The following is a 9,416-nucleotide window of genomic DNA, read 5'->3' on the forward strand; positions in this document are numbered from 1 at the left end:
CAGGGTGCAGGCCAGCAGGCCGACCCACCTTCTATCTCCTCTGGGGGGTGCTATAGAGCACAGTAAACATATTTGTAATTCATACTCTGATGTAGGAGCTCCTGACATTGTTATGAGCAGAAAGGTGCCTATGTGATGAGGGACATTACAGAAGAAGTATAGGCTGTATGACATCACACATGAGGAGCCCACACACTGTCCCTTATCCTGTATCTGCTTCAGATATTTTGTATTCTACAGCTTTTTAGTATTTTATTTTTTTACTAGTTCTACTGATCACACAGTACTATGCTCTCTGTGGCTTCTGTGTCAATCTTTGGGGGTCTCTGAGGATCTGTGGTGACCATTGTTAGTCTCTTTAGATCTTTAAGGATATGCTAGAACAGGGGCAGACTGGCAACTTTCGGCCCAGGGGGCAGGTACAAACCAGAGGCCCATGGTGCAGCGACTCGACGCCCCTCCCACTCTCGCTCTTCCCGTCCTCCTCCTGACCCCCACTCCAGGCTGAAGGCCTGCTCCAGGTACACTCTACTCACTGGCTGAACCCGGGTTCCCAACCTGGCCAGCAGGGGGCGGTTGGGGAGCTGGGACAGCTCGGTTGGGGCTTGCCAGGGGAGGAGCCTCTGCTCAGACAGTTTACACCATCCATGCTGGGGAGGGAGGCCTGCACTCTGTCCTTGTCTTCAACCCACACTCAGTAGGTCAGTGGTGGGGACTTTTTACTTCTCTTCACCAGGAATCATTTAGGCATGTCTGTGACAGAAGCGGTGCAGCCTTTTTACAGGACATCAGAGCGGCCCAGGGGGCAATTGCCCCCCTGCCCCCTGGCCCAGTCCTCCCCTGTGCTAGAATCTTTGTTAGTCTCTGGTGGTTCTGAGAATGTGTGTGTGTTCATGGTGGTCTCTGAGGAGATCTGGTGACCATTGCTGGCCATGAGAATCTCTGGTGATTTATGGTGGTCTCTGAGAAGATCTGTATTGATCTCCAGAGTCTCTGAGGATTTGGATATTTATGGTGGTCTCTGAGGAATTGTGGTCTCTGAGGACCCCAAGGGTCTACTGGGATCTCTGATAATCTCTAAGGATATGTGGGAATCTGTTAGTCTCTGGTGGTCATGGGAATCTGTGGGGATTTATGGTGGTCTCTGAGGAGATTTGTGTTGGTCTTCAGGGTCTCTGAGAATCTTTGGGAATCTTTGCCAGTCTCCAGAGGTCTCTTAGGATCTGAGGGCGTCTGTAAAAAACGACAAACCAAGTACACCCATGAATCACAACAAAAGGGGAGGTTGGAACAAAAACACAAGAGGTACAGAGGATGTAGGGGAGGGAGCAAAAAGAAAAAGGGAAGATTAGGTGAAGGGATCTTCAACCTAAGTGATACGGTATTCACACAAGAATAATTATTAAGCCCCGTACACACGTACTGATCGTCGGCCGAACGATCGGCCGTCTTTTGTCCAGGGCTGTCATGTCGGCTGAAAACTGCAAAAGACTGCACACGAATTTTGTCGGCCAACAACAGCCAACTGCAGAAGTGATGTCATGTGATGGTTAACTTTCTGTGTCTTTTTTCTTTGTTGAGCATGCCCAGTCTTGCTAATCGGCTGTCTGTCGGCCGAAATCTGTACTGACTGGCGAACAATCGGCCGTTCTGGTGTTGGCCAACAAAAATTTTAATGCTTGCACGACAGATTCTGTTCGGCCGAAAATGCGCTGTCGGCTGTCGGAAGCATCATACTAACAAGCCTACAATCGGCCGATCGGTCGTCGGCCGAATATTTACGGCCGACAATCGGTACGTGTGTATGGAGCTTTAGTCTTAGAAAAGAGAATAAAATATGCACCTACTATGTCTTTTAACAAATTTGAAGCTTATATAGACTTTCATAGGTTCATCAGGAAATTAAATCTTAACCACTTAAGCCCCGGAAGATTTTACCCCCTTCCTGACCAGGACCTATTTTGCGATTCTGCACTGCGTGACTTTAACGGACAATTGCGCGATCGTGCGACGCTGTACCTAAACTAATTTGATGTCCTTTTTTTCCCACAAACAGAGCTTTCTTTTGGTGGTATTTGATCAGCTCTGCGAGTTTTACTTTTTGCGCTATAAAAACAAAAAAGAGCGTAAATTTTGCAAAAATAACAATATTTTCACATTTTTTTATATGAAATTCCCCCCAAAAAAAAGTAAAAATCTAAATTTTTTAACATTTTGGGCCAATTTTTTTTTTTTTTCCATATGCTTGGTAAAAAAAAAAATCACAAAAAGCGTATTTTGATTGGTTTGCGCAAAAGTTATTGCGTTTACTAACAAAGGGAAAGATTTTTGTTGTTTTTTTTTTAACTAGTAATGGCGACGATCTGCGACATTGCGGCGGACAGATCGGACCCTTGACTGACATTTTTTACACTTTTGGGGTTACCAGTGACATTACTACAGTAATCTATGCTATACATATGCACTGTTACTGTAAAATTACACTGGCAGTGAAGGGGTTAACTTTATTGGAGAGGGAGGGGCTGTGTGTGTCCCTAGGGGTGTGATTCTAACTGTGATTGGCTGTGGCTTGAGGTGTAGGACCAGTGATCAACAGTCCTACATAGTAGAACCGTATGATCACCATTCCTACACAGGGGAGAATGACAGTTGGTTGTGTTTACATCAGCCGCCTGCCTTTCTCCCTCTCCACCCGTCGATCGCGAGTGACCGGCGGAGATCGGGTCCGCCGGTCACACGCGCGGGGGGGGTCCGTGACCACGCGGGAGCGGGAGTGCTCCTCCGGTGGCGCACGCTCACTCCCTAGACCCTCAGAGGCTAGTGACGTAGCCCTACGGCCCTCTGCCTGTGAGGGGCTGACCGCCAACGTAAATAGTCGTGCAGCGGTCGGCAAGTGGTTAAAAAGCATTTTTTTAGAGAAAGGAGTGGTATGCAAAGAACAATTGACTACAGAATATACACATAGTCATTTGAAAAATAAATATACATTTAATCCTAAATCCTAAAATGGTAGAGCAGGATATTGATAATATTAAACCTAAAAGAGCAAAAAAGAAAGATAGGGTCTGGCATGGGATAAAGAAATTGGAGAAAAGGAAGAACATTGTTTGGAAGACCAGCGGATAAGGGGGTTATTATCTTGAAAAAAGAGGATTACGACATAGAAACGGAGAAAATTGTAGGCGACACTTCCACATATCAAAGATTAAAGGGTAACCTCACTAGGGAGCTCAGGAAAAACTGAAAGAGTTTTTAAATAATGACATTAAGAGTAAAATTTTGAATAAAAAAGAAGGTAAATATCTATTGCCTGAAACACCGAAAGTCCAAGTATCTAAGGTGCATAAGAATTAAACTGAACCACCGAGGAGGCCAATAATTAGTGGAATAGCGTCTATTCATTCTAGATTGGGGGAATACCTAGATATAGTCCTACAACCCTTAGCTACCAAAGGAAAAGCTTTTAATAAAGATAGTAAGGATATCATCGATCAATTAAAAGGTGTGGATATAAATGACTCCAGGCTACTGGTAACAATAGACGTGGAGTCGTTATACACTAACATTAAGGAAACATACACTGGCAGCAGTAACATGGGCACTCAAAAAACAATCAGAGCTTAAATTGAAGCAAGAGAAGTTCATATTAGAGGGAATGAAAATAGCAATGGGATAAAAAAAAATTTGGTATAAACATCAGTATTACAAACAAATAAAGGGGATAGGGATGGGGAATAAATATGCACCAAGTGTGGCTAATATATTCCTGCACAAATGGGAGGAGGAGGAGACATTTGGCAAACACTGGCTCTAGGTCCCAAATATCACTATACAGGAGGTTTATAGATATTATCCTCACAGGGAACGGGAAAAGTGAGAAATTTGATGACTTTGTTGAATTTATTACTGCCAATCAATATGGAAAAAAATCCAGCACTGACAGAACAGCACTGACAGAACAGCAGTCTGCCATGTTTACAGTCTGTCTTCCCGGGGAGTGATCGTGGGTGGTTAAGGATACGGATAGGAACGGGTACATCCGTTATAACATTATAATCCAAATAGAGTTGCACTTACAATATAAAAAGAAATAAACACAGTTCATAGAGGGATAACACAAAATCCATCCAATCTCAAAGCGTACTTTTCATCACCCGAATGATGTGTGATCCCACGTGAAAAAGACCTCCACCTCATAGATTGGCTGCTTACCAAATAGTAATGACATCCTATCATGGAAGGCCTCTCTCACTTGTGGCTATAGCCCAGCCTAGGCCTCTGTTCATTCAAGGGGACTCAGGTTAAAGAGAATGAAACCCGACACTCTTGAGGAGACTCGGTCACAGATAACCTCAAAAGAAATAAAGCTTCCATAGCTTAAAATCTTTATAATGTTTAATGGGTGAATTAAAAGTTGCACTTACATAAAACACTTGAAAACACACATAGCATAAAAGCTGGCCGGCTCTGTACAATAGCCCGTCCTTAGGGGATTTGCGCAAACACGGTGATGTCAGGACGTCGCTCCTCCCAGCGCGTTTCGTCGCAATCTGACATCATCCTTGGGCACGGGCGGCGCACTGACTGCTATATATACAAAAAAGACAGCAACCACATCTCGATCTGAGCATTGGATGATTTGTATTACTATATCTACAAATTTGGGAAAGGTTAATACCTATGGAGCGGCCCTAAAATACAAAATGTCAATCCACATCTAATCGTGTTTACCTAAAAAGCCTCAAAGGCAAACAGACTATAGTTATATTAAATGACTTAACAACAGAACCAAATATAGTGCCTCCGAGGTGTCATAAAATAAAAATAGAACAACATGCTAAAGTTATCCCTAGGGTCGTTTTAATGCAATGGTCTTGTTGAGAGACTCATGACAAAAAGTGCCATGAATAAGTAGAGAGTGTAAATATACTCTAACTAACTCCAGCTCGAGCAGTATGAATATATTGTCTGCTCTATATTGACTTCATGGATAAGGGGAAGTCACTAATCCCCTCATGAGGAGCCACCTACAATTGGATTTGAGAGCGGCCCCTAGTGGAAACACCTAAAATCACTTATAAACTTACTGTAAGAAATAAGTTGTCACATAAAAACTATATAGATTAAAAATTACAAATTAAAAATAAAAAATGGCTATATTAAAGACAGTATACTACCGTAGAGGTGATTAGTACACCATCAGTGTTCTGTTTAGCCATCTCCAAAAAGGACAAAAATTCCAAACTATAGGAAATCTATAAAAACAGCACATTTTTATATATGGGGCTAAATACATCCAAAACTCAAAGGCTCACACTGACAGGGACCCTAAAGTGCGTTATATAAAGGGACAGACACACCTGTATAAAGTAAATAGGAGCCAACAATTATAACCAACCATTGATGTCGGGTTTACAAAGAATTAATAAAAACCTATGTACCAATCAAACACCCCAAAATGGAGCACTTAGATGTCATTATTAAATGGTTAGTATAAAACAGCCACATTTTCATTTACAGCATCTCACAAAAGTAAGTACACCCCTCACATTTTTCTAAATATTTATTATACCTTTTCATGTGACAACACCGAAGAAATGACACTTTGCTACAATGTAAAGTAGTGAGTGTACAGCTTGTATAACAGTGTAAATTTGCTGTCCCCTCAAAATAACTCAACACACAGCCATTAATGTCTAAACCACTGGCAACAAAAGTGAGTACACCCCTAAGTGAAAATGTCCAAATTGGGCCCAATCAGCCATTTTCCCTCCCCGGTGTCATGTGACTTGTTAGTGTTACAAGGTCTCAGGTGTGAATGGGGAGCAGGGCAGGTGTGTTAAATTTGGTGTTATCGCTCTCACTCTCTCATACTGGTCACTGGAAGTTCAACATGGCCCCTCATGGCAAAGAACTCTCTGAGGATCGGAAAAAAAGAATTGTTGCTCTACATAAAGATGGCCTAGGCTAAAAGAAGATTGCCAAGACCCTGAAACTGAGCTGCAGCACGGTGGCCAAGACCATTCAGGGGTTTAACATGACAGATTCCACTCAGAACAGGCCTCACCATGGTCGAATGTTGAATGCACGTGCTCAGCGTCATATCCAGAGGTTGTCTTTGGGAAATAGATGACGTCCCAGAAGGAAGCCTCTTCTAAAGGTGATGCACAAGAAAGCCTGCAAGCAGTTTGCTGAAGACAAGCAGACTAAGGACATGGATTACTGGAACCATGTCCTGTGGTCTGATGAGACCAAGATAAACTTATTTGGTTCAGATGGTGTCAAGTGAGTGCTGTCGCCACTGGGGAGCTACAGTTCATTAAGGGGACAATGAATGCCAATATGTACTGTGAGATACTGAAGCAGAGCATGATCCCCTCCCTTCAGAGACTGGGCCGCAGGGCAGTATTCCAACATTACAATGTCAAACACACCTCCAAGACGTTCAAGATGACCACTGCCTTGCTAAAGAAGCTGAGGGTAAAGGTGATGGACTGGCCAAACATGTCTCCAGACCTAAACCCTATTGAGAATCTGTGAGGCACCCTCAAATGGAAGGTGGAGGAGAGCAAGGTCTCTAACGTTCACCAGCTCCATGATGTTGTCATGAAGGAGGGGAAGAGGACTCCAGTGACAACCTGTGAAGCTCTGGTGAACTCCATGCCCAAGAGGGTTAAGGCAGTGCTGGAAAACAATGGTGGCCACACAAAATATTGACACTGTGGGCCCAATTTGGACATTGTCATTTAGGGGTGTACTGACTTTTGTTGCCAGCAGTTTAGACATTAATGGCTGTGTGTTGAGTTATTTTGAGGGGACAGTAAATTTACACTGTTATACAAGCTGTACACTCACTACTTTACATTGTAGCAAAGTGTCATTTCTTCAGTGTTGTCACATGAAAAGTTAGAATAAAATATTTACAAAAATGTGAGGGGTGTACTTACTTTTGTGAGATACTATATTAGGCGATATACTATATCAAAGGGAACAAAGCAGAAGTAGTAATTTAGTATTTTATTAAGCACAAAAGATTAAAATACACTTACAATGTTTGCGAGTGTTCAGAGCTCTAATCAATTAGTAGGTTACGCAGACTAGGTTCAACCTGCGCTCCAACTGGCGGAAGTGACGTGTCACGTTACCCCGTTACCCAGGGGTGAACTAAATTATAAACGCAACACTTGTTTTTGCCCCCATTTTTCATGAGCTGAACTCAAAGATCTAAGAAAACCGGGATTCATCCGTGAAGAGAACATCTCTCCAAAGTGCCGGACGCCATCAAATGTGAGTATTTGCCCACTCAAGTCAGTTACGATGACAAACTGCAGTCTGGTCGACCAAACACCAGAGTGCTCCAAATCGTGCAGTTTTAAGTTTGCAGGAATCCTCCCTGGATCCTCCACAAGATATACTGTGATCTTTGTGCTCTTGTCCACCACCAATAGGTAAAATACCTACTCACCAGAGGCAAACTTGGATCTAAAAAGGTTTGTGAGGGATCTCTGGTAGGATCTAGTAGTCTGGTAGGATACAAATTACTGGACAATGAGCAAAGCAAGGATCACACACACTCCCATAGTGCCGCTTTAAAAAAAACATTTGTTGGTTGATACTAAAATCGCTTGTTTTCCTAACGCTGACTTTTGAACAAGAATAGACACACAGATATGATCCGACCACCCCCTTAAATATCCTCCAAGATCTGTACTGCTCCATAAACATTCACACTCAGCTGTGATAACTTTAAAGATCTATGAGGGGGGGGGGGGGTTAGCACTGACACTTTTAGAAGATAACCTGCCCAACATGATACTGAGAAAACCACAGACACTCTACTGACAATGTTCTTAAAATGGATTTTCATTCATTCATGCTTTGCAGGTGGCTTGGCTCCCACTCAGGTGCCACCATTATGACACATGCTCAGATGAGCGCACAGATTCTGTCTAGCCTTTGGGTCCTGGCAAAGCCCACTGGCACTTCTGCACGTGCACAGGTGATTTTCCATGCATGCGTAAAGACAGGGAAGGTTTCAGACTTCTGTGCATACGCAGGCGTAAAGCTAGGCTTACTTGGGACCCAAGCCTTGTGGCACATCTGTGCGTGTGCAGGAGGCTGGGATAAAATCTTGTCTAGGAGAATTGCTGAAGTCCTACCTTTCAGTCCATAAGAAGATCAAGCATGATCAAGATCATATCGAGAATGATTTATGATCATAAATTGTTAGACTTTGGAATTTTTTGATGACCTCAGATTTTTGAGTTTCTGATGACCTCAGATTTTTGAGTTTCTGATGACCTCAGATTTTTGGGTTTTTGATGACCTCCTGAAAATGGAACGTTGTTTGTAAGGAATGGGAATTGCCCATAGGCCGAGTAGAATCACTATCTGAAAAATGTTTTTCTTTAATATTTTTTATTAAATAGAAGAAGATTATACATACAGAGGCTGAACCAAGGAGGGTTTGTAAATCTATTTGAAGCAGATGAGGTACAAAAATTGTTCATAAAGACATTGGTATTACAAGACAGTAGTAAGAAGGAAGTCATCGTAGTATTGGATTTAAAGGGCTTTTTGGGGTTGTGCTGGTTGCAGCTCGTTGGGCAGCTGATTAAGTGTAAGATGCCAAGTGAAGAGTAAGGAGAGAGAAGATGGAAAGAGATAGAAGGTGTGGGGGTGTATAAAGAGAGCTGCATGGTCAGGGGAAGGGAAGGAGGTATTAGGTAACACAATTCAGGATGAGTTGGTGTATGGGAGAAGAGTGAGAGGTTTGTGGTAGGTGGACATTCTATCTTCAAGTTTGGCAGACAGTCTGAAGAAATGTTTTCAGGTAATAAATCCTCACAGGACTCAAGTGGTTGTTCCATGTGCATTGGAATTGTCTGTGTTGTGTGTTAAGGCCTGTCACCCGAGATACACTGCCCCTGCATTGTGATTTAGACACACTGGAATATATATTACGTCTGATTGTCTGTATATGTCTGAGCATCAGATTCACTGTTTTGTTCAACCCTATTTCCAAAAAAGTTAGGATACTGTGTAAAATCTACATAAAAACAGAATGCATTGGTTTGCAAATCACATAAAGCCATATTTTATTCACAACAGAAAACAGAAATCATATAAAATGAGAACTGAGAAAATTTGTGCAAAAAAGCTATCAGCGCAGTTATGTGAAATAGAGAAAATTAAAAAAAAAAAAAAAAAAAAAATATCTGGCAGCCACCACCAAATAGTGTTATCCACTTCCACAATATAAGTAATTCAAAACAAACAGGTGCTGCGTCAGAAAAATGAATAGTGAATATGTCACAAAAAATATATGTATAATGACAATGTGTGTAAAAAATAAGCAAACTCAATGACCTTAAATCATAAGCGCTTTCCAATTTCACACAAATAATCAAAAAATA

This window comes from Pelophylax lessonae, assembly GCF_965119305.1.
Source record: "Pelophylax lessonae genome assembly, chromosome: 1".
Taxonomy (NCBI): Eukaryota; Metazoa; Chordata; class Amphibia; order Anura; family Ranidae; genus Pelophylax; species Pelophylax lessonae.